This window comes from Oncorhynchus tshawytscha, linkage group LG04 (genome assembly GCF_018296145.1).
Source record: "Oncorhynchus tshawytscha isolate Ot180627B linkage group LG04, Otsh_v2.0, whole genome shotgun sequence".
Taxonomy (NCBI): Eukaryota; Metazoa; Chordata; class Actinopteri; order Salmoniformes; family Salmonidae; genus Oncorhynchus; species Oncorhynchus tshawytscha.
In genome coordinates this window covers 16,297,098-16,324,690 of record NC_056432.1, presented here as the reverse complement: position 1 = coordinate 16,324,690, position 27,593 = coordinate 16,297,098, and positions in this window count along the sequence as shown.

Sequence of the window (27,593 nt, the reverse complement as noted above, 5' to 3'; positions counted from 1 at the left end):
TTTATCTACAAGCTTCACATTACAGTACATTCCATATACTGTTGCCTCTCCATACAGCATGTAATTACCACCATACTAAATGTGCTTGAACCGTATCAAAAAATAATTAATTCCAAATTATATTTGGGTTATCCATTGATAATATACAGGATTTTTTTGCATGCTAATGCCAAATGTTTTGAAACATTCCTGAAATTCAATTACTTGAGAAAATCATTAAAAGCAACAAATTTCCAGTTTAATTTGTGTGGACTATTTAAGTCACCCCAGAGCCATAGAATCCCCCCCTCCTGGTAAGTGGATTAATTCATTTGAATCAATAAAGTCTTTCTGTCGGGTTGCATTCGCCTCAATAACGTGACGGTGGTTTATCAGCTACAGTGGGGGTCCAAGCCCTTCACTTACAGCTCAACAAGAACTTTGCAGAGACAATTAGGATGAGGATTCTCTCTCAAATCAAAATCAAATCAAATCAAATTGTATTGGTCACATTCACATGCTTAGCAGATTTATTGCGGGTGTAGCGAAATGCTTGTGTTTCTAGCTCCAACAGTGCAGTAAAATCTAACAAGTAATATCTAACAATTTCACAACAATACACACAATACAATACACACAAATCTAATGTAAAGGAATGGAATTAGGAATAAATAAATATTTGGACGAGAAACATCAGAGCAGCAAAGACTAAAATACAGTCGAGTAGAATAGAATACAGTATATACATATGAGATGAGTAAGTAGAATAGAATACAGTATATACATATGAGATGAGTAAGTAGAATAGAATACAGTATATACATATGAGATGAGTAAGTAGAATAGAATACAGTATATACATATGAGATGAGTAAGTAGAATAGAATACAGTATATACATATGGGATGAGTAAGTAGAATAGAATACAGTATATACATATGAGATGAGTAAGTAGAATAGAATACAGTATATACATATGGGATGAGTAAGTAGAATAGAATACAGTATATACATATGAGATGAGTAAGTAGAATATAATACAGTATATACATATGGGATGAGTAAGTAGAATAGAATACAGTATATACATATCAGTTGAGTAAGTAGAATAGAATACACTATATACATATGAGTTGAGTAATTAGAATAGAATACACTATATACATATGAGTTGAGTAAGTAGAATAGAATACAGTATATACATATCAGTTGAGTAAGTACAATAGAATACAGTATATACATATGAGTTGAGTAAGTAGAATAGAATACAGTATATACATATCAGTTGAGTAAGTAGAATAGAATACAGTATATACATATCAGTTGAGTAAGTACAATAGAATACAGTATATACATATGAGTTGAGTAAGTAGAATAGAATACAGTATATACATATCAGTTGAGTAAGTAGAATAGAATACAGTATATAAATATGAGTTGAGTAATGCAAAAAATGTAAACATTATTAATGTGACAAGTGTTCTATTAAAGTGGCCAGTGTCTATGTATATAGGACAGCAGCCTCTAAGGTGCTAGTGATGGCTGTTTAACAGTCTGATGGCCTTGAGATAGGAGCTGGTTTTCAGTCTCTCGGTCCCAGCTATGATGCACATGTACTGACCTCGCCTTCTGGACGATAGCGGGGTGAACAGGCAGTGGCTTGGGTGGTTGTTGTCCTTGATTATCTTTTTGGCCTTCCTGTGACATCGGGTGCTGTAGGTGTCCTGGAGGGCAGGTTGTTTGCCCTGGTGATGCGTTGGGCAGACCTCACCACCCTGCGGTTGAGAGAGCCCTGCGTTTGCAGGTGGTGCAGTTGCCATACCAGGTGGTGATACAGCCTGACAGGATGCTCTCAATTGTGCAGCTGTAAAAGTTTGTGAGGGTTTTAGGTGCCAAGACAAATTTATTTGTGCCCTTCTCACCACACTGTCTGTGTGGGTGAACCATTTCAGTTTGTCAGGAACTTGAAGCTTTCCACCTTATTCACTGTGGTCCCGTCAATGTGGATAAGGGGTGCTCCCTCTGCTGTTTCCTGAAATCCACGCTCAGCTCCTTTGTTTTGTTGACGTTGAGTGAGAGGTTATTTTCTTGGCACCACACTCCCAGGGCTCTCAACTCCTCCCAGGCTGTCTCGTCATTGTTGGTAATCAGACCCTACTACTGTTGTGTCATCTGAAAACTTGATGATTGAGTTGGAGGTGTGCATGGCCACGCAGTCATGGTAGAACAGGGAGTACAGGAGGGGGCTGAGCACGCACCCTTGTGGGGCCTCTGTGTTGAGGATCAGCGAAGCAGAGGTGTTGTTTCCTACCTTCACCACCTGGGGGGCAGCCCGTCAGGAAGTCCATGACCCAGTTGCACAGGGCGGGGTTCAGACCCAGGGCCCCGAGCTTAATGATGAGCTTGGAGGTTACTATGGTGTTGAATCCTGAGCTATAGTCAATGAACAGCATTCTTACATAGATCCATCGTCGGTGGATCTATTGGGCCGGTAAGCAAATTGAAGTGGGTCTAGGGTGTCAGGTAAGGTAGAGGTGATATGGTCCTTGACTAGTCTGTGGTCTCTCAAAGCACATTACTACACAGCTCATTCACGTAATGTTAGCCAGCAAGCCAGCCAGCTAACGTTAGCTAACTAACAGTACGCTTTAACTTGCAATGAAAACATTTTTCCAATATAATATTGGTATATTTTGCTAAACTCTATATACATGAACTCTATATACGCTTTAACTTGCAATGAAAACATTTTTCCAATATAATATTGGTACGTAAACTCTATATACATGGATGAACCCTTCTCTCTGTCATGGGTGCCATGCTTGCCCTTGGTTGAAGATGTAATCCAGAGACAGGTGTTTTATACAACAGCCTTCTTGTGTTTTCTTTTCATCTCCCACCACATTTGCAATCATACTCTGATTCCACCAGACATTCCACTGATTTCAAAACTCAATCAACTTGTTCTGTGACAACAACACTGTTGATCACCATTTTTTCCCCACATAACTGTCATCAGAGGACTGTGCAGTACAATGTCTGATTTAAATCAAATGTTTTTACCTAAATCAAGGATTTCCTCATCGTCTGATTCATTTTCAGAGATTTTCACAGTAATTTTACAGAAAGTAGTCCATCAGAACTTTTTCCCACTGATCTTTGTCGTCTGTTAAATTCAGGGAAGCAATGTTACAGTTCTTCATGATATCTTTCGAAAAAGCTGTAGTAGAAAGGATTATCTACACATACTGAGCAGCTCATGTTAAATAGACAGAAGCATGTTACACCAATCTGAACTAATCTCTTGGCATGTCCAGTCCATCCATTATCTCAGCCAATCATAGCTAGCAGGCAGGTTCCTGTTTTTGTTCTGTGGCTAAACCAACCAGGCTCATATTTTAACAATTTTATTCGTATTTACAGATGGTATACACATTTGTTATTGAGGCATCTGAAAGTCCACATGTTACAAAAGGCATTTCTGCCCAAAAAAGTTTTACATTCAAATGCCTCTCCTGTGAACGAGTGGCGTGCAGCATGCGCCTAGCTTCCTGGAACAGGTCACACATGGTCTACTTTAAATTATTGTTCATGTATTTCAAGTTGTTGAAAAATTTAATCCAAAGTTTTGCAAGTCAAAAATACCATCTTTTATCATACATTTCCTCAAGCTACACTACGTGACCAAAAGTATGTGGACACCTGCTCGTCGAACATCTCATTCCAAAATCATGGGTGTTAATATGGAGTGGGTTACGTGTTTTCTGCTATAACAGCCTCCACTCTTCTGGGAAGACCACTCGATGTTCAAACATTTTTGCTGGGACTTGCTGTAATTCAGCCACAAGAGCATTAGTGAGGTCGGGTACTGATTTTGGGCAATTAGGCCTGGCTTGCCGTCGGTGTTCCAATTGATCCCAAAGGTGTTTGATGGAGTTGAGGTCAGGGCTCTGTGCAGGCCAGTCAAGTTCTTCCACACCGAACTCGACAAACCCTTTCTGAATGACCCTCACTTCCTGCACGGGGCATTGTCATGCTGAAGAAGGAAAGGGCCTTCTCCAAAATGGTGCCACAAAGTTGGAAGCACAGAATTGTCTAGAATGTCATTGTATGCTGTGGCGTTGAGATTTCCCTTCACTGGAACTAAGGGGACTAGACCAAACCATGATAAACAACAGCCCAAGACCGTTATTCCTCCTCCACCAAACTTTACAGTTGGCACTATGCATTAGGGCAGGTAGCGTTCTCCTGGCATCCGCCAAACCCAGATTCTTCTGTCGGACTGCCAGATGGTGAAGCGTGATTCATCACTCCAGAGAACGAGTTTTCACTCCTCCAGAGTCCAATGGTGGCAAGCTTTACACCACTCCAGCCAACGAATGGCGTTGCGCATGGTGATCCTAGGCTTGTGTACCCATTGAAACCCATTTCATGAAGCTCCTGACGAACAGTTATCGTGCTGACCTTGCTTCCAGAGGCAGTTTTGGAACTCGATAGTGAGTGTTGCAACTGAGGAAGGACAATTTTTATGCGCTACGCACTTTAGCACTTGACAGTCCCGGTCTGTGAGATTGTGTGGTCTACCACTTTGTGGCTGAGCCGTTGTAGCGCCTAGACGTTTCCACTTCACAATAACAGCACTTACAGTTGACTGGGGCAGCTCTAGCAGGGCCGAAATTTTACAAACTGACTTGTTGGAAATCCTATGAAGGTGCCAATTTGAAAATCACTGAGCTCTTCAGTAAGGCCATTCTACTGCCATTGTTTCTCTACGGAGATTGTATGGCTGTGTGCTCGGTTTTATAGACCTCTCAGCAACAGGTGTGGCTGAAATAGCTGAATCCACAAATTTGAAGGGGCGTCCACATACTTTTGTATATATAGTGTATTTGATTCAATGCTAATCAAATATACACTTCAAACATATATTGTGATTTCACATGTCGAGGAGCAACTACACGTGAATAACGTTTTAGGTTTTGCTGTTTCAGTGTCATGTTACATTACTGGAAAAGCATAACATTTTGCTACGCCTTTAACATGTAAACCATCTCCATTGGATTAAGCCACATTTCTGTGCTCATCCTTCAACTTGTGAAGAAGATCATTCATGGTTCCTTTGATTTCCATTTTCAATTAAGCATTTACTACAGCTGTCTGTCAATATAAAGATTACATTCTGTGAGTGGTGTCTATTTCCTGTCCTGATTTTTATGAGGAAAACCAATTGGGAGTTAAATGCAAGGGGAAAGTATGCAGCGTTTTTAGCCCTTTTTGAAGCTCAATGTGCTTGAACGGATGTTCACAGATGAGTGACATTGATTGTCATTGGGGATCTAAGGTATATTTGTGCAGTTTAAGGATAGAGACCACAGTGCTGAACATGTGATACCAGACTAATATTCTGATATCACAAGCCAGTCAAAATCCTGATCTCTCTCTCTATATATATATATATCTTTCTCTCTTTCTCTCTCTATATATCTTTCTCTCTCTCTCTGTCTCTCTTTCTATCTCTCTCTCTCTATTTCTATCTCTCTTTCTCTTTCTCTCGTTCACTCTCTCTTTCTATCTCTCTATTGTCTTTCTCTCCCTCACACACATTCTCTCTCTCTCTCTCTCTCTCTCTCTCTCACTCTCTCGCTCACTCGCTCATTGTCTATCCCTCTCTCCTACAGCCGTAGTGAGGAATCTGATGAGGAGGTGTTGCATTTCTGTTTGTGTGTGTGTCTGTCAGGTGTCCGGTCGGGAAAACCTGCACTGCCACACGTTTCTTCAAACAGTGAAAAGACGAATCCAGAGCTAAACGTGGTCATTTAAATGGCAATTTTTCACAATCGATCAAACTGTTTCCATCTGAAAGCTAGAGTTGATCTGAAGCTCCATGTACCTAGTGCTACGCTTAAGCTTTCTGCCTATACCATCACCATAGAAACATGTTCTGTTTATTGTAGAAAATACAGACATTGGGAAAACACTACTGAGAGGATCCTTTCTCTGCATATTGCCACTTTCACCAACAATACCCTCTTGGAGGAAGACGCTAAGTATAACGCTGTGAGTTGTTTTAAAGTATACCAAACAGATGTTTTACCAGAGAAGACTTGTTTGGATTGGAGGGACCATGGTTTACATTATTGGATTGGAGGGACCATGGTTTACATTATTGGATTGGAGGGACCATGGTTTAAGTTATTGGAATGGAGGGACCACGGACTACATTATTGGATTGGAGGGACCATGGTTTACATTATTGGATTGGAGGGACCATGGTTTATGTTATTGGAATGGAGGGACCACGGTTTAAGTTATTGGAATGGAGGGACCACGGACTACATTATTGGAATGGAGGGACCACTGACTACATTATTGGAATGGAGGGACCATGGTTTATGTTATTGGATTGGAGGGACCATGGTTTACATTATTGGATTGGAGGGACCATGGTTTACATTATTGGATTGGAGGGACCATGGTTTATGTTATTGGAATGGAGGGACCACGGTTTAAGTTATTGGAATGGAGGGACCACAGACTACATTATTGGAATGGAGGGACCTCTGACTACATTATTGGAATGGAGGGACCATGGTTTATGTTATTGGAATGGAGGGACCATGGTTTATGTTATTGGAATGGAGGGACCACGTACTACATTATTGAAATGGAGGGACCACGGACTACATTATTGGAATGGAGGGACCACAGTTTATGTTATTGGAATGGAGGGACCACGTTACATTATTGAAATGGAGGGACCACGGACTACATTATTGGAATGGAGGGACCACAGTTTATGTTATTGGAATGGAGGGACCACGGTTTACATTATTAGAATGGAGGGACCACAGTTTATGTTATTGGAATGGAGGGACCACAGTTTATGTTATTGGAATGGAGGGACCACAGTTGATGTTATTGGAATGGAGGGACCACAGTTTATGTTATTGGAATGGAGGGACCACAGTTTATGTTATTGGAATAGAGGGACCACGGACTACATTATTGGAATGGAGGGACCACAGTTTATGTTATTGGAATGGAGGGACCACGGTTTACATTATTAGAATGGAGGGACCACAGTTTATGTTATTGGAATGGAGGGACCACAGTTTATGTTATTGGAATGGAGGGACCACAGTTGATGTTATTGGAATGGAGGGACCACAGTTTATGTTATTGGAGGGACCACAGTTTATGTTATTGGAATAGAGGGACCACGGACTACATTATTGGAATGGAGGGACCACAGTTTATGTTATTGGAATGGAGGGACCACAGTTTATGTTATTGGAATGGAGGGACCACGGACTACATTATTGGAATGGAGGGACCACAGTTTATGTTATTGGAATGGAGGGACCACGGACTACATTATTGGAATGGAGGGACCACAGTTTATGTTATTGGAATGGAGGGACCACGGACTACATTATTGGAATGGAGGGACCACAGTTTATGTTATTGGAATGGAGGGACCACGGACTACATTATTGGAATGGAGGGACCACAGTTTATGTTATTGGAATGGAGGGACCATGTTTTGAGATATTATATTGTCACATCTGTTCTGCAAAGCACAAGTCAAACCTGTTACCTGGAATCCTATCAAACTCCCAGGAAAGTGAAGTGAAGAGGAGAGAGATGAAAGGATGATCTCAATGAATGTCATCTACACTTCAGGAGAGACCGGGGTTGGGTGTTTCAAGGGTTGGTTGTCACAGGGCTAATTACTCCCAATCTAATTGCATCTACAGTATGTAGTATTTTTAAGGGAAAAATTGTGAATTCTTTGAAAGAAGTCATCCACCTGATCAATGTATGTCAGCATGACAAAACATTGAGGTGAGGGGAATAAATGTTTTTCGTATGTGAAAGTAAAATAATATATATACTGTGTATTGTTATTTTCTTTGTAAATGTTTGAATAATGGGACTATCCATGAACAATTATGCTTATTGAAAAAAGACAGGGGGAGCTATATTTCAAACCTGTTTTGGAGTTCCTATGTCAAGCCATGTGGTAACTAGCATCTTAATTAGCGTTGGGGGGGATAGTTGTCATTTGGATTGTGGGGTTGGTTGTCACTATTAACTCCATCATAAAATCCTAAGCTCTTTTGTGCTTTGTGCTATAAAGACCTCCCTTCGTTGCCTCTCTCCCACACACATATTTGTTTCTGTCACACACCCACACACACACATGCATGTGCAAACACACAGACACACTAATTTACTCAAAATGTCATATGTTATTCTCACGGCATTAAATGTTGAATTTTATTAGGAATATAGTTAAATCAAAGAAAGGCTATTTCTAAGACTGTGTGCTTTATTGTTTCATTTCCTGTTATTAAAGAAATAAGCTACTAGCAAACATTGTGACAACCAACCCTGCGATGCAGCTGGTGGACAGAGTGTGTTTGATGGTTTATAACTCTATGTAGGAATATGATATGAGGATAAAAAGGACCCCATTTCAACCCAAGACTTTTGTCTTTCTCCGAATATTGAAAAGATTCTTGTAAGATATAATGGTGCTGAGAAATACATACAAGAGTAAAATGTGTGACAACCAAACCCGGTCTCCCCTAAATCAAATCACATTTTATTTGTCACATGCACCCTTACATACAAGCCCTTATGAACCAACAATGCAATTTTAAGAAGCTAAAAAAAGGTAAGAGATCAGAAAAACAATTACTTAAAGTGCATCAGTAAATAACAATAGTGGGGCTATATACAGGGGGTACCGGTACAGAGTCAATGTTCGGGGTCACCGGTGTCGAGGTAATTGAGTTAACATGTACATGTAGGTAGAGTTATTAACGTGACTATGCATAGATAGAGAGAATAGCAGCAGCGTAGAAGAGAGGGGGCAATGTAAATAGTCTGGGTAGCCATTTGATTAGCTGGTCAGGAGTCTTATGGCTTGGGGGTAGAAGCTGTTTAGAAGCCTCTTGGACCTGGACGCTCCGGTACTGCTTGCCGTGTGGTAGCAGAGAGAACAGTTTATGACTAGGGTGTCTGGAGTTTTTGACAATTTTTCACTTGGTATTAGGTCCTGGATGGCAAGAAGCTTGGCCCCGTTGGTGTACTAGGCCCTAACCACTACCCATTGTAGTACCTTGCGGTCGGAGGCCGAGCAGTTGCCATACCAGGCAGTGATGCAATCCGTCAGGATGCTCTCGGTGGTGCAGCTGTAAAACGTTTTGAGGATCTGAGGACCATGCCAAATCTTTTCAATCTCCTGAGGGGGAATAGGTTTTGTTGTGCCCTCTTCGCGACTGTCTTGGTGTGCCTGGAACATGTTAGATTGTTGGTGATGTGGGCGCCAAGGAACTTGAAGCTCTCAACCTGCTCCACTACAGCTCCTTCGATGAGAATGCTCGATCCTCCTTTTCCTGTAGTCCACAATCATCTCCTTTGTCTTGATCACATTGAGGGAGATATTGTTGTCCTTGCACCACATGGTCAGGTCTTTGATCGCCTCCCTCATCATTGTCGGGGATCAGGCCTACCACTGTTGTGTCATCAGCAAACTTAATGATGGTGTTGGAGTCGTACCTGGCCGTGCAATCATGAGTGAACAGGGAGTACAGGAGGAGACTGAGCACGCACCCCTGAGGGGCCCCCGTGTTGAGGATCAATGTGGCGGATGTGTTATTACCTACCTTTACCACCTGGGAGTGGCCCGTCAGGAAGTCCAGGATCCAGTTGCAGAGGGAGGTGTTTAGTCCCAGGATCCCTAGCTTAGTGATGAGCTTTGAGGGCACTATGGTGTTGAATGGTGAGCTGTAGTCATTTAGGCAGGTTACCTTAGTTATCCTGGGCACAGGGCTATGGTTGTCTGCTTGAAATATGTTAGGTATTACAGACTCAGACAGGGAGAGGTTGAAAATGTCAGTTAAGACACTTGCCAGTTGGTCAGGGCATGCTCGGAGCACACGTCCTGGTAATCCGTCTAGCCCTGCGTCCTTGTGAATGTTGACCTGCTTAAAGGTCTTACTCACATTGGCTGCGGAGAGCACAGTTGTCAGGAACAGCTGATATTCTCATGCATGTTTCAGTGTTACTTGCTTCAAAGCAGGCATAGAAGTTATTTAGCTCATCTGGTAGGCTCGTGTCACTGGGCAGCTCTCGGCTATGCTTCCCTTTGTCGTCTGTAATAGTTTGTAAGCCCTGCCACATCCGACGAGTGTCGGAGCCGGTGTAGTATGATTCGATCTTAGTCCTGTATTGACGCTTTGCCTGTTTGATGGATTTCTTATAAGCTTCCGGGTTAGAGTCCCACTCCTTAAAAGCGGCAGCTCTACCCTTTAGCTCATTGCGAATATTGCCTGTAATCCATGGCTTCTGGATGGGGTATGTATGTACAGTCATTGAGGGGATGACGTCCTCGATGCACTTATTGATGAAGCCAGTGACTGATGTGGTGTAATCCTCAATGCCATCCGAAGAATACCGGAACATATTCCAGTCTGTGATAGCAAAACAGTCCTTTAATTTGGCATCTGCTTCATCTGACCACTTTTTTATAGACGAGTCACTCTTGCTTCCTGCTTTAATTTTTGCTTGTAAGCAGGAATCGGGAGGATAGAATTATGGTCAGATTTGCCAAATAGAGGGTGAGGGAGAGCTTTGTACGTGTCTCTGTGTGTGGAGTAAAGGTGGTCTAGAATTGTTTTACCTCAGGTTGCACATTTAACATGCTGATAGAAATTAGGTTAAACTGATTTAAGTTTCCCTGAAGTAAAGTCCCCGGACACTAGGAGTGCCACCTCTGGATGAGCGTTTTCCTGTTTGCTTATGGCGGTATATTGCTCATTGAGTGTGGTTTTAGTGCCAGCATTGGGCTGTGGTGGTATGTAGACAGCTACGAAAAATGCAGATGAAAATTCTCTAAGTAGATAGTGTGGTCTACGGCTTATTATGAGATACTCTACCTCAGGGGAGCAAAACCTTGAGACTTCCTTAGATATCATGCACCAGCTGTTATTTGCATATATGCATAGCCCCCCGCCCATGTCTTACCAGAGGCTTCTGTTCTATCCTGCCGATAGAGTGTTTAACACGCCAGCTGTATGTTCAGCCACAACTCGGTGAAACATGAGATATTACAATTTTTAATGTCCCGTTGTTAGGATATACGTGCTTTCAGTTCGTCCCATTTATTTTCCAGCAATTGAACATTAGCTAGCAGGACGGAAGGAAAAGGCAGATTAGCCACTCGTTGCCTGATCCTCACAAGGCACCCTGATCTTTTCCCGCAAGAATCTCTGTTTCCTTCTCCAACAAATGACGGGGATCTGGGCCTGCTCAGGTGTCTGTAGTATATCCCTCCCGTCCGACTCATTGAAGAAAATTCTTTGTCTAATCTGAGGTGACAAATTATATGAATATGCATGAGATCGAAATAAAGTCCTGATATTCTGTATTATTTTCTTAATCATATCATTAGCAACAGAAACATGCAAACGCTTGTCCTAATTTGAGGGAAAACAAAGGCGTCTGAGATCTCCTAGCTCAGGCGTGGGATCATTTTGAGAGCTGATGGATTGGTCGGAACTGAGGGCATGTTTCATTTTAACAGTTCCCTTAGAAGTCTAATGACTGAAAGTTACAATCCAAAGCTGTTTGATTGCAACAGAAATTAAGAATCACATTAGTTAGTAACGAGTGTGGATATGTTTAACTATACTTTATAAGAATAGTAAACAATCAAAAATTTGACCAACTGGGAACATTTTATTAGTCCCCACAAGGTCAAATGCTATTTCTTGGGGGATTATGGTTAAGGTTAGAATTAGTGTTAGGGTTCGAATTAGGTTTAGGGTTAGGAGCTAGGGTTAGTTTTAGGGTTAGGGTTAGGGGTTAGGGAAAATAGGATTTTGAATGGGACTCAATTTTGTGTCCCCACAAAGTCAGTTATGTAAGACAGTGTGCACACAGACGCACACATGCACAAACACACACATGCAAGCTTGCGTGCACACACAAAAACATGTGTGCGTTTGTGCATGTGTGTGTAACGGATGTGAAATGGCTAGCTAGTTAGCGGTGTTCGCGCTAAATAGCGTTTCAATCGGTGACGTCACTTGCTTTGAGACCTTGAGGTAGTAGTTTCCCTTGCTCTGCAAGGGCTGTGGCTTTTGTGGAGTGATGGGTAACGATGCTTCGTGGGTGACTGTTGTTGATGTGTGCAGAGGGTCCCTGGTTCGCGCCCGGGTATGGGCGAGGGGACGGTCTAAAGTTATACTGTTACATGTGCGTGCATGTGAGTTAGTGTGCATGCACATGTGTGTGAGAGAGAGAGAGAGAGAGAGAGAGAGAGAGAGAGAGAGAGAAGGCAATTGTGGACCACCACATGTGGTGAGCGACTGAATCAGTGTAGCAGAGTAACTGCCTTAGAATCCAATTTATCTCTTATTTCTGTTCCTGGAGTAGCAGCCTAAAAACACTCTCCTGGCCACGCTCCTCACCAGACAATCAGATAGACTTCTGTTAAGAGAGAGACCCTGGTCAAATCAAATCAACGTTTATTGGTCACATACCCGGCCGCGTGAAGTAGTTTGGTGGTGGGGGTGGCTGAGAATTATTTTGTCGACTGGGGGGGTCAAGACTCGTATTTTATTTTAGAAATATTTATTTTTAAATGATTTTTCAGCTTCCCCTAATTTCCGCGGCTTTGGTTGTACACAGATTGGTGTGGTCATTGTAACTGGGTCACATGCTGTACTCTGCCTGGTTATGTGCTGTAGGCCTATAGTGTAGTGAATCTGACTGAATGCTTCAAAATGTATTGTCCATTTCACAGGGTAGACACTCCGGGTTCCAAAGAGAAAGCTCCTGAGAGGTGGACAAAGGCAACCTTAGTGCGAGTCAAGCTTCAATTTAAGACTGCACAATTAAGAAGGAATTTCTACCTTTAAAAATAATTTAATTTTACAAATCCTCTCTGTAGCCCCAGAGGCTGTAACCGTAACAACCACCTTGCGACTGTGATTTTCGCCTGTTTTCTCCTCATTCTCTTTTTGATCTTTGAGTGGTGGGCACTTTAACCTACCACACAGTAATGGCTAACCCCCACAGGGTGTGTAATGGCACTCCTGATCCATCTGCTCTGACCCTCCACCATGCAACAGAACCCAATCCGGGCCCAATGCTGCCCTTTCAAGCTGCTTTTTCATGCTCAGTCTCTCCACTCCTCTCCACTCGCAAAAATAGGTAGCGGACTTCAGAAATGACGGAAAAATCAATACAAAGACACAAGCTTTTACAGGAACCACTAAACTAAAACTACTGCCAAAGCTACTCCCATTACGGGAAATCTCACAGGGAATTAACACATTCCGTTTGCAATTCTAACACGTTCCACGGCAGGTGAGATGACATGATAACCATTTTATTATACATTTGAAAAATGTAACTAGGAACTTAAGATGCTTTTCATGTGTTTGCGAAAGCAAAGAAAGGTAGAATGCATTTTTATTTTTTTATTTTACACAATTCAATTTGTGTAAAAAATAATACATATATATATATATATATATATATATACATACTGCAGTAAGATGTATTATTGTGTAATTAGTGTAACAACATTTGGGACAGAGGGCCCCTTGTTTCATTTTAACAGTTCCCTTAGAATCTAATGACTCTAAAGGTTACAATTAGCACCAGCATAGGACTACAGTCTTCTATGGGATGAGCGACTTCAGCTTTGGGGTCCTGTGTTTTGCAACTGCGGCTTGACGCCTTAATTTGTCACGTGTCGGCAGGGTTCTCTGCTGTTACTTTGCCAGTTGCTCTGTCGGAGATCCTCTTCTCAGCTAGATTCGAAAATTACACAAATGCTGGGGTGGAAAGGTGTAATTGAAGATGGCATAAGGCTGAATGGTAGACATTTAAATTCGGTGCAGTTAAGCGTGCAGGGCGTGTGGCTTCCGAGGGAACACTTTAAAATGATTACTGCTCTTGACAGGGCTTCAGGACAACCGTGGAGTCACTGTGTGTGTGTGTGTGTGTGTACATCAATGCATGCGTGTGCAGTGTGTTTTTGTGACTTCTTTCATGTAGCTCTATGTCTAGGAGTGCTTTAAGTCGGAAGAAAAATGAGTTTCATCAGCAAGATTTCGCCACTGTTGCCATTACAGGAGCTGATGGAGGAAACCAGACACCTCCTAATGTAGATGGTAATGAAACACACCACTTTGTTCTAAGACCGAACTAAGAACAAGAAAAATTAGGCACATTCGATTGATGTCTTGATCTGTTTAGTTGTCTGAAGGTAAATAGAAAGGCTAACATTGTAAATGATTCCTCAAAGCTTTATTATGATACAGTTTTTACTGTTGTTGAAATTCACCTTTGCAATATACTCATGTCAAACACCTAGGTATTATTTCACAGAAAGAATATAATTGGAATGACCTTGTTAAATTATACTGGACAAAAATAAAACCTCTCGTGCAACAATGTCAACGATTTTAATGAGTTACAGTTGATATAAGGAAATCAGTCAATTTAAATTCCTTAGGCCCTAATCTATGGATTTCAAATGACTGGGTAGGGGCACTGTAAGGTTCTGCTTTTCTTTTCTTAGTCAACCTTGTTTCTTTTTCTTTGTGTTTTTGAACGTAGCCCTGTTTCTTTGTGTTCTGGAACGTAGCCCTGTTTCTTTGTGTTCTGGAACGTAGCCCTGTTTCTTTGTGTTCTGGAACGTAGCCCTGTTTCTTTGTGTTCTGGAACGTAGCCCTGTTTCTTTGTGTTCTGGAACGTAGCCCTGTTTCTTTGTGTTCTGGAACGTAGCCCTGTTTCTTTGTGTTCTGGAACGTAGCCCTGTTTCTTTGTGTTCTGGAACGTAGCCCTGTCTTTCATTTTTGTTCATTACTTTCACCTGTGTTCGTTTCTCATCAGCTCAGCTCTGCGCGTAAATCCACACCCTTTTCTCCCTAAGTACAGAATACCTCACCTAAAAACGAAATGGATTCAGTAGAGCTACAGCGGCGCCTAACCCAGCAAGAGGAGCTTGTGGAGGAAATTTGCCATGTTCTCCGCCAACCTATCCCTACTCCTCCGATGCCAGGTATCGTAACCCATAGCCCTCCTTTGTTCATACCCATGTGTGGAAAATATGACGGTTCGCATGTGAAATGTCAGGGATTTCTGATGCAATGCAGCAAATACATTGAGCACAACCACACTAACTTCGCCACCGACAAGAGCAGGGTGGTTTGTGTTGTGTCTCTACTCACAGGCAAAGCCACCACCATATGGACGGCCACAGAACTCGGATCCGAGACCCATTTCCATACCCTCCTCAAAGAGTTACTCGATCACTCTCCCTCCGGTCGTCCTATAGGAGTCCTCCTCATAGAACTTCAATAAGGACATAATGCAGCTGCCGTCTATGCCCTCGTGTTCCACACCATGGCTGCAGGGAGTGGAAGGAATGAGGCTGCTTTACTTTCCGTCTACGAAAGAGGGCTCAACAGGGAACTTCAGGTGGAGCTGGCCTGTAGAGGTGACCTTCGGGATTTAAATCAATACATTCGTACAGTGGGGCAAAAAAAGTCTTTAGTCAGCCACCAATTGTGCAAGTTCTCCCACTTAAAAAGATGAGAGAGGCCTGTAATTTTCATCATAGGTACACTTCAACTATGACAGACAATGAGAAAAAAAATACAGAAAATCACATTGTAGGATTTTTAATGAATATATTTGCAAATTGTGATGGAAAATAAGTATTTGGTCACCTACAAACAAGCAAGATTTCTGGCTCTCACAGACCTGTAACTTCTTCTTTAATAAGAGGCTCCTCTGTCCTCCACTTGTTACCTGTATTAATGGAACCTGTTTGAACTTGTTATCAGTATAAAAGACACCTGTCCACAACCTCAAACAGTCACACTCCAAACTCCACTATGGCCAAGACCAAAGAGCTGTCAAAGGACACCAGAAACAAAATTGTAGACCTGCACCAGGCTGGGAAGACTGAATCTGCAATAGGTAAGCAGCTTGGTTTGAAGAAATCAACTGTGGGAGCAATTATTAGGAAATGGAAGACATACAAGACCACTGATAATCTCCCTCGATCTGTGGCTCCACGCAAGATCTCACCCCGTGGGGTCTAAATGATCACAAGAACGGTGAGCAAAAATCCCAGAACCACACGGGGGGACTTAGTGAATGACCTGCAGAGAGCTGGGACCAAATTAACAAAGCCTACCATCAGTAACACACTACGCCACCAGGGACTCAAATCCTGCAGTGCCAGACGTGTCCCCCTGCTTAAGCCAGTACATGTCCAGGCCCGTCTGAAGTTTGCTAGAGAACATTTGAATGATCCAGAAGAAGATTGGGAGAATGTCATATGGTCAGATGAAACCAAAATATAACTTTTTGGTAAAAACTCAACTCGTCGTGTTTGGAGGACAAAGAATGCTGAGTTGCATCCAAAGAACACCATACCTACTGTGAAGCATGGGGGTGGAAACATCATGCTTTGGGGCTGTTTTTCTGCAAAGGGACCAGGACGACTGATCCATGTAAAGGAAAGAATGAATGGGGCCATGTATCGTGAGATTTTGAGTGAAAACCTCCTTCCATCAGCAAGGGCATTGAAGATGAAACGTGGCTGGGTCTTTCAGCATGACAATGATCCCAAACACACCGCCCGGGCAACGAAGGAGTGGCTTCGTAAGAAACATTTCAAGGTCCTGGAGTGGCCTAAACCTTGTGAAGACTTACAGAAAACGTTTGACCTCTGTCATTGCCAACAAAGGGTATATAACAAAGTATTGAGAGAAACTTTTGTTATTGACCAAATGCTTATTTTCCACCATAATTTGCAAATATATTCATTAAAAATCCTAAAATGTGATTTTCTGGATTTTTTCTCTTCCTATTTCATCTGTCATAGTTGAAGTGTACCTATGATGAAAATTACAGGCCTCTCTCATCTTTTTAAGTGGGAGAACTTGCACAATTGGTGGCTGACTAAATACTTTTTTTGCCCCACTGTATGTCCATCTCTATTATCCACCTCATTGCTAAAGAACTCTGCCACCCAGGAACCCGAAACCTTCTTTTTTCATGATTCCGTCATCCCGTCCAAGTCTTCCAGAGCCCATGCAGTTGGGCCATGCTCCTTTCCCGTGGATCGAATGTCAAAAGCGGATCCAAGAAGGGCTCTGCCTATACTGTGGAGGGAAAGATCATCTACTCAGCCATTGCCCTGTTCACCCCCCACAGAGAGATGAGAAGGGTCCCCCCCGCTGACTTGCAGGTAGGCTTATCCTTATTTCGAATTATCTCCCTGAAGCAATTCTCAGTCCCAGTATTGATAACCGCGAATGGGGTTACCAAGTACGTAGAAGGCTTGATAGTTTTGGGAGCAGCAGGTAATTTTATCGATCACCAGCTAGTACAAGAACTTGACATTGATCTAACACCTGTCACCCCTCCCTTAAGGATTAACACCCTGGACGGGTAGCCATTGGGCAGCCATTGATACAGAGTGGAACCACTGGTTGGAGGGCGAACAACCTCCCTTTCTCGTCCTAACAGATCATCGTAATCTGGAATATATCAAAGGGGCCAGAGGTTAAACTCCAGACAAGCCCCCTGGGCTCTCTTCTTCACACGCTTCCACTTTCATGTTACTTACATCCCTGGAAAGAAAAATGTAAAAGCTGACGCTCTCTCCCATCAGTTTGACTTTCCGACCAGTAACTCAGACCCTACACCCATTCCTCCTTCCTTTTGCTTTATGGGACTGGTACAGTGGGAGGTTCACTCGGCCATACAAGAAGCCCAAACCTCAGACCCGCCTCCTCCTGAGACACCAGCTGGGAGGAGTTACATACCAGCAGCTGTCAGACCCCAACTGATGCAATGGTGTCACACGTCCTTGGGGTCAGGACATCCTGACATACCACATGTCCTGACCCCCAGGACGTGTGACACCATTGCATCAGTTGGGGTCTGTTCTGGTGGTCCTCACTAGCATCCGACGTAAGGGATTACGTACTCTCCTGTCCAGTCTGCACCTAAACCAAAAGCCCTCGTCATCTCCCTTCTGGGAAGCTTCAAACTTTGTCAAGCCCTCACAGACCCTGGTCCCACATAGCCCACACAGACCTTACTGAATTCTCTAGTAACACCACCATCCTTGTCATAGTAGACAGTTTTTCAAAAATGTGTCGTCTGGTTCCTCATCTACCTAACGCCATGGAATTGGCCAGCAGGTGTTCCGTCTGTATGGGATTCCGGAGGATATCGTTTCTGACCGCAGGCCCCTGTTTGTATCCTGGGTGTGGCGAGCCTTCTGTGACCGACTGGGGGTTGCCTTCAGCCTCTCCTCCAGGTACCACTCCCAGACCAACGGGCAGACAGAACACCTGAACCAAGAAATAGGGAAGTACCTCTGCCAACAATGTTCTGCCTCTCCGCACGACTGGAGTCGGTATATGGCCTGGGCCGAATACACTCAGAACTCGTTCATGCACTCATCCCTCCGGCCTTACTTTGTTTCAGTGTGTCCTTGTTTACCCCCCCCATGTTTCCCTGCGAGGCGGAGCCTGGTACTGTCCCTGCTGTCGACATCTGGTTTTGGCATAGTGAGCAGGTATGGAAGACCGCTCACCAGCATCTGCGGAAGCCTCTAATACCCAGAAACGCTTTGCCGACAGACGCTGCTGACCTATGCCACTCCTTCACCCCGGACAGCATGTGTTGCTCTCTACCAGAGACATCCGCCTCCCTTGCAAAAAGTTCTGTCCTCACTGCATTGGGCCCTTCAAGATGACCTATTGCATCAACCCTGTCACGTACCGCCTCCAGTTACCTCGTCAGTATAAAATCTTCTCGTCCTTCCATGTGTCTCTGTTAAAACAGTCTTCTTCATCCTCCAGTCTCTACCCACAGTACACCCCCACCGTTGGACGTTAGAGGGGAACCTGCCTACGCCATACGGGCCATCCTTGATTCCAAACGCCTGAGAGGTCGCATCCACTACCTAGTGGACTGGGAACGTTATGGGCCTGAAGACCGGTCCTGGGTCCCCGACCAATATATCATCGACCCAGCCAGCCGGACCTCGCTCCTGAGGTAGGTGTCCGCCTCTGCACCCCCACCCACACACTCCACCCTCCAGGTACCATTGGGTTGTCAGGAGCCTCCCTTTTGGGGGGGGGGGGTACTGTAAGGTTCTGCTCATCAGCTCCCTATTTAGTTCAGTTCTTTCTGTTTGTATTTTTGAGGTATTGTTTGTTTTTTGACTGCCTACCTGTGTTTGACCATTGCCTGTGACCACGATTCCTGCCTTCTGCAAAGACTTATAAACATCTGCCGTGCTCTGCTCGTGAATCTACACCTTTTTCTCCCTGAGTATTCATTACACGCACAGCCATGGGTGGACCTGGGAGGGCATAGGCTCACCCACTTGGGAGGCATGCCCACCCACTGGGGAGCCAGGCTCAGCTAATCAGGATTAGTTTTTCCCCACAGAAGGGCTTTATTACAGAAACAAATACTCCTCAGCTTCATCAGCTGTCCAGGTGGCTGGTCTCAGATGATCCTGCAGGTGAAGAAGCCGAATGTGGAGGTCCTGGGCTGACATGGTTACAGGTGGTCTGCGTTTGTGAGGCTGGTTGGATGTACAGCCAAATTTTTCGAAAACAACGTTGGAGACAGTTTACGGGAGAGAAATTATATAATTTAATTATCTGGCAATAGCTCTGTAGGACATTCCTGCAGTCAGCATGCCAATTGCACATTCCCTCAAACCTTGAGACATCTGTGGCATTGTGTTGTGTGACAAAACTGCACACTTTAGAGTGGCCTTTATTTGTCACCATCACAAGGTCCACCTGTGTAATGATCATGCTGTTTAATCAGCTTCTTGATATGCCACAGCTGTCAGGTGGATGGATTATCTTGGCAAAGGAGAATGCTCACTAACAGAGATATAAACACATTTGTGCACAACATCTTAAAAAAATAAACTTTTGTGTGTATGTAAACTTTTGGGGATATATGACACATGGGACCAACCCTTCACATGTTGCGTTCATATTTTTGTTCATTACATTCGTGGCAGTCATATTTGCTCAAGAAAAACAACTGACATCTCACTTTTTCCCTTGACATAGTCAGTTTGGCTATCTATGTGGTCTATATTGTGAGTTGTCTTATATCATGTTAAATAAAGTTGACAGTAGAGCCAACACCCTAAACCTCTGGTCTGAGACTTTGTTTTCCCAAGGCGGCAAAGAACTCTCCACGGTTTCTTTGGCTTGCGGTACTTTCATTTGACAAAATGGATCCGTTTTCTTTTGTCATCATATTCTCTAAATAACTATATTGTAGACATCTGTCTGCAGAGTCATACTATCTGTCATGGATGGTGAGGTCTTTCTCAAGTCCTGGACTTAGTAGTCCTCTTGGCTTCTTGGGATGGGATAGCTCTTCATTTAGAGGCCTTTGGCTTCTTGGGATGGGATAGCTCTTCATTTAGAGGCCTTCAGCTTCTTGGGATGGGATAGCGCTCTTCATTTAGAGGCCTTCAGCTTCTTGGGATGGGATAGCGCTTTTCATTTAGAGGCCTTCAGCTTCTTGGGATGGGATAGCGCTTTTCATTTAGAGGCCTTCAGCTTCTTGGGATGGGATAGCCTTCAGCTTTTGGGATAGCATTTAGAGGCCTTCAGCTTCTTGGGATGGGATAGCGCTTTTCATTTAGAGGCCTTCAGCTTCTTGGGATGGGATAGCGCTTTTTTAGAGGCATTTAGATTTAGGGCCTTCAGCTTCTTGGGATGGGATAGCGGGATGGGATAGCTTTTCATTTAGAGGCCTTCAGCTTCTTGGGATGGGATAGCGCTTTTCATTTAGAGGCCTTCAGCTTCTTGGGATGGGATAGCGCTTTTCATTTAGAGGCCTTCAGCTTCTTGGGATGGGATAGCGCTTTTCATTTAGAGGGCTTCTTGCCAGGAGAGCCCTGATTTATTGAGTTCTTAGAGAGTGGAACTTCTGTAGTTGTTTATTGTCCTTTCCTGTTTTCTTTTAGCTACTTGCCTAAGTAATTATTCTACATTCACTAAAACATAATGTCATTATTATTACGCATATACTGTACATACTGTACTGGTTGTTGGCCCATCTGACCAAGGAGAAGAGGATAAACAAAGTGTGAAAGAGTGAATGATTCTCCCTGTGAGAATGTCAATAACCCATGAAGTAGAATGACTTGACAGACATACATGCTCTAGTGTTTTCCTTGGCCCCTCAGTTGCACATCCAAAAAGGAGGTTGATGTGGTACATTTATATCATCCTGTGTTCTGAAATATGGAAGTACACATGGCGAATGGAAAAATGTAGGTTCATTTAGAAGAATGAACTTTACCATAGTGTATGTTTGGGGAGCACTTCATGTGGTCAGTTTCTTTCTGTCAACACAGACAGTAAAGTCTACCATGTAAAGCAGTCAAACTGTGTATGCTCTCACACAGACAGGATTTCCACATTCAGTGGTACACACATGGATGCTGGCACACTAAGAGTAAGTAGATCATTTCGTATCCTGTCGAACTTTTACAAGCTTTGGATGACTGTACAATATGTTGAGTGAAGTTGCTCTAACTAGTCTAAGGTCTTAAACAGAATGAATCCATAATAATATAATCAAATACAATTAGCGTTTTACAGGTCCAATGAATTAAGAACATTGTTGAAATATGCACGCATCCCGTATCTTTATATTTTGACTTCTTCAACTCATTACGGAACTACTTAATGTTCTCCAGGGAGACACAAGAGTCTTCACAGATTCTATAAATAACACTCCTTCGAAAATGATACCATGAGACAATTTATTGGTTGGCACCATTTCAAAGGCAGTCAAGATCATACTGTACAGTCATCTAATGTGGTCTAATTTGACATTATTGAATGTGGTGCGTACTTAACTTAAGTTCAATTGGCATCATAAGTTCATCACCATGTCACTTCCTGTTGGCTTTCAAACCAAAGAATCTGCCACAAAGGTTTAGTCAAGGATGAACACGCTCCAAGAGGAACACAGACACGAGGAGAGAAAGTGTTCTGGTTTAATTGCGGTGGTTGTATCTAACGACAATAATTAAAACTTGGAGCGTGAATAATAATCAACTTTCATTTTGATATTGTGAGTTCAGTCTAATTTACTCATGAAAGCTTATGAGATTCAGCTAATCAAGCAGTCATTCAATTTCTCCGCTCTTACTTTTCTGCTTAATATCTTTGACGTGTTCCCTAAAACAGAGATGGGGCTGGTACTGCAATTGGCCTGGCCGTCACTTTAGAGACGCTGCCTGAGGCCCCCAGCCTGCCTCAGTCAAGACGAAGACATCGGACTGGCATGATCTACAGGCCTTCACCGAAACCACAGTTGCTAAGAACACTGCACTGGTAGGTTATACAGCCTATATAACACTGTTCTAGGATTATAACATGTTATATCATTTCCATGTATTTTTGGTTGTCAATAGTATTATGAATCCCACATCCATATGACAGTCAGAATACAGTCAGAAATACGTTTCAGATGCCCGAGACTTACAAATGTCGATGGTAGAATTTGCCATAGTAATACACAGTAGCGATATGGGTCCATTTATGTCCTACAACAAGGGGCTGGAGAGAGAGGAAATGTCCTCGATCTACCCCCCCTGCCTGAGGCAGAGTGCCTCTTGGACAATTAGGAAATAAGAGCTTCCTGTTAAGGAGTGCTCAGCCCGAGAATTGAGAGAAAAGGGGAGAGAGAATGCAGGAGAGAGGAAGAAAGAGGGTTCTAGAGATGGAGCGAGCAAGGGTAATTGCTTTGCTTTGTTACCATGGACACCTGAAAATACTTCCTGTTTTTTTGCCCATCAAAGAGAACAGCAGGTCACTTGAACTGTAGAAAACATAGCTCTACATTTTGATGTCTGAATGTTGTTGTTTCTATGTCATTTTTTCTATCTAACAATTTCACTATTGATAGTTGTTAAAACATTTACAAATGGTGTATGTTTCCCTGAAATATATTTATGTGCATTTTAAAAAAGTTTAAAATTGGTACATTTTGTTAGTCAACATACTCAATTTAGCATCAGTCTCACACTCACTTCTACCGCACAGTTAACAGGCAAGAACAAGCCAGTAGCATTCTCTTAATCTTGTGAGTACTGTACTGTAGATGGTGAATAAAAAGTTAGCAATGGCACCAGTTATATTCCGTCCTTCAAAAGAGCCAGATGGAATGGCTAAAGTTTCAGTCAAAATATTGTTTTTGGAGCGAGGTGTGCACACTCCCCCGTTCCCTCCCCGTTCATCTCTCTTTCTCTCTCGCTCCTTTATTTATATCTCCCTCTCTTCTTTATTTTTCTCTCCCTTTCCATGCTGTGTTTTATTAGCTCATGACACAGGGACCCTCTTAGAAAACCAACAGTACTCTTCAGAATGGTGCTTGTGAGGAGGGGTCTGGTTGGTTCGTGTTGAGCCAGGCAGCCAGGCTCGGCCGGGACGGTATGTGGTATGTGCTTGGTGGTGATTGTGAGCCGCGGCCTCCCCTCTGTCTGCAGGGCCGAACACACACAGAGCAACCTTGTGTGGAGCAGAGGGCTGGGCAGACACGCTGAAGTCAGCTCACACCACACAGCGCACACAGGCAGAGAAAACGCACACCGCCACCGCCGCTCCCTCCTTCTTACACACACATACGCAAACGTGCGCACACTCACACACACGTTACCTAAGGTAATACATCACATTGCAGCTACTCTATGTGCCTCTATGCTGGCAAGTACCATGTAAAATGTAAGTCAGCATTATGCAATATTTACTCCCATACATTTAGTCACTCATGAACACACAAACCCACAGTGATGGACAGACACATGAACACACAAACCCACAGTGATGGACAGACACATGAACACACAAACCCACAGTGATGGACAGACACATGAACACACAAACCCACAGTGATGGACAGACACATGAACACACAAACCCACAGTGATGGACAGACACATGAACACACAAACCCACAGTGATGGACAGACACATTAACACACAAACCCACAGTGATGGACAGACACATTAACACACAAACCCACAGTGATGGACAGACACATGAACACACAAACCCACAGTGATGGACAGACACATGAACACACAAACCCACAGTGATGGACAGACACATTAACACACAAACCCACAGTGATGGACAGACACATTAACACACAAACCCACAGTGATGGACAGACGCATTAACACACAAACCCACAGTGATGGACAGACACATTAACACACAAACCCACAGTGATGGACAGACACATTAACACACAAACCCACAGTGATGGACAGACACATTAACACACAAACCCACAGTGATGGACAGACGCATTAACACACAAACCCACAGTGATGGACAGACGCATGAACACACAAACACACAGTGATGGACAGACACATTAACACACAAACCCACAGTGATGGACAGACACATTAACACACAAACCCACAGTGATGGACAGACGCATGAACACACAAATCCACAGTGATGGACAGACGCATTAACACACAAACCCACAGTGATGGACAGACACATGAATACAGACAAGAGGAGAAGTACACATTAATCAGATGACAGTGCATCAGTAGCTCTCAGCCCGGACAACACCAGTAGTGACATTATAAAAATAAGCATCAATCCAGCTGGCCTTCCATAAGTCTGTCAGTGAGTTCATTACAATAATTACTTTAATTTGCTGTTGATGATTTAACGATAAAGCAACAGGAAAAAAATCTGAAAGAAAGCACAGTGAAAGGAGTTTTCAGGGGAAACGCCATGCAGAGTTTCCTGTTGCTCTCCCGTCACCTTGCCTTCGACAGAACGCTTTGTGTTCCACCACTGGCACAGCCCACAGTCTCTGGACCCATGGCACGGACACACAGCCGCTCCCTCTGCCACAAATACGCACACATGCACACACACACACACACACACACACATGCACTCTTACACACACACACACATCCACATGCACTCTTACACAAAATTGCACACACACACACACACTAAAATAGAAAACACATCCTCACACCCAGGGCCGTGGTATAGACAGAGTCTCCAGACAGGCCAGACAGGTCCTTGTTGGAGAGGGACAGCATGTTCCCTGGTAGCCCTACCAGCTCCTGCATTCAAGCACTGTACACTGTACCAGACGACACTGCAATAGAGAGCCAATCCCTCCTCTTCCTCCTGCTCCTCCTCCTCTACCCTGCCCAGCCCAGACCAACTGACAGAAAGACAGACAGACAGCCAGGCTCTGGGGCTCAGTCTCCCCTTTTGGGAGACAGACAGGGAGAGAGAGCCCAGGCCAGGCCTCCAAAGCCTGGCCCCCTCACACAGGGGGGAGCCCCAGACAAATCAAGACGGCAAGAGTCCAGTAAGTATTTGCATGCGTGCCTGCATGTGGTACTCTTCAATAGAAGAAAAGAATGAGGAGCTTTCTTTGCTTTGCAGACCGTATATGAAGAGAGACATAATACAATTCTATCCTGTTGAACACTGAGACCCTATAGGCAAAGTTTGTATATCATCCTGTTTCATTCCTGCGATGATTCAACTCCCGAATTGTTATTGTTCTATGGACCCTATCATACATTAGTGTAAAGATATTCTTGGCGACAAAGAGATCCCCTCGTTTAAAAAACAAACAGATTAGTGGATTTCCATTGCCCAGAATCATGTAGACAATACAGCCCAATCAATACTAATATGTTTGCACGAAGATAAATTATTGATTCCCCAAACATCAGGGGGTCCCGGTGTTTTACCCCAATCTATATTAACAGTATCCCCCTTTTCTGTTCGACTTTCTGTAATCCATATTACACTCATATTTCCAACACATCACTCCTCATATAATATTATTAATCTGTACTTTAGTGCATTGATTGATTTCAGGGATGTATAAAATACAAATGTAGGAGTATTATTCAATATTATTAGATTTTGAGATTGCATTTTTCTGTGACTGGAAAATACCCAGATAAAAATAAGCTCCTCTTCTGAGCTATTCTTATGTGAAAGGACTTACTGTGGATATATTATTTAGTTGAGACTAAGGCCAATTTGGTTTGTTCAAAATATTGAAGAGAGGAAATCTATCATTTGGAGGAAGGGGGAAATGACCTACAGTAATGATGCAGGCTGCCAAAGAAAAGATCCAACTATCCTCTAGTTGCTTTGGGTGATTTTATCAGGTATTAGTTTAACTCAATAAAATGAATAGCCTACATTTCCTGAATATTGTGGTTCTTTTTAAAACAACAAGACTGTAATTTATTTGTCAAAATGGCAAAAATACATAGGGAGGAATGAGCTCCAATTATAAATATAAATATAAACTTGAAGATCTTATCGAAGTATGTGCCACCGCAATCTCATAAATGATATATTTAGTGCCAAGGGAATTTCACATTTGTTTGGGAACTTTCTGCTGCTAGGTCAACACTCCAGAAGAATTGGACAACATGGAGGAAGTTGTGTGTACCAGTAACACTCAACATATTATTCATTCTCACACAAGGCCTTCCATACAGAAGGGGGCAGTTCCTCTGACACAGTTCACATTAAGTCAGACAGGGCCAGTTAAGGACCCGGCAGCCTGATTCAGGACCCGGCATTCAGCAGCAACAGTTGAGTTGGAGTCAGAGGATCTGCTGCAAAACAACTTGGAATGTATTTAACAGTGCAGGTGATGAAGACTGGATCCCCACACTGTAGGTTATACAAAATATACAGCTGATGAAGACTGGATCCCCACACTGTAGGTTATACAAAATATACAGCTGATGAAGACTGGATCCCCACACTGTATGTTATACAAAATATACAGGTGATGAAGACTGGATCCCCACACTGTAGGTTATACAAAATATACAGGTGATGAAGACTGGATCCCCACACTGTAGGTTATACAAAATGTACAGGTGATGAAGACTGGATCCCCACACTGTAGGTTATACAAAATATACAGGTGATGAAGACTGGATCCCCACACTGTAGGTTATACAAATTATACAGGTGATGAAGACTGGATCCCCACACTGTAGGTTATACAAAATATACAGGTGATGAAGACTGGATCCCCACACTGTAGGTTATACAAAATGTACAGGTGATGAAGACTGGATCCCCACACTGTAGGTTATACAAAATGTACAGGTGATGAAGACTGGATCCCCACACTGTAGGTTATACAAAATATACAGGTGATGAAGACTGGATCCCCACACTGTAGGTTATACAAAATATACAGGTGATGAAGACTGGATCCCCACACTGTACAAAATATACAGGTGATGAAGACTGACACCACACTGGATCCCTGGATCCCCACACTGTAGGTTATACAAAATGTACAGGTGATGAAGACTGGATCCCCACACTGTAGGTTATACAAAATGTACAGGTGATGAAGACTGGATCCCCACACTGTAGGTTATACAAAATGTACAGGTGATGAAGACTGGATCCCCACACTGTAGGTTATACAAAATATACAGGTGATGAAGACTGGA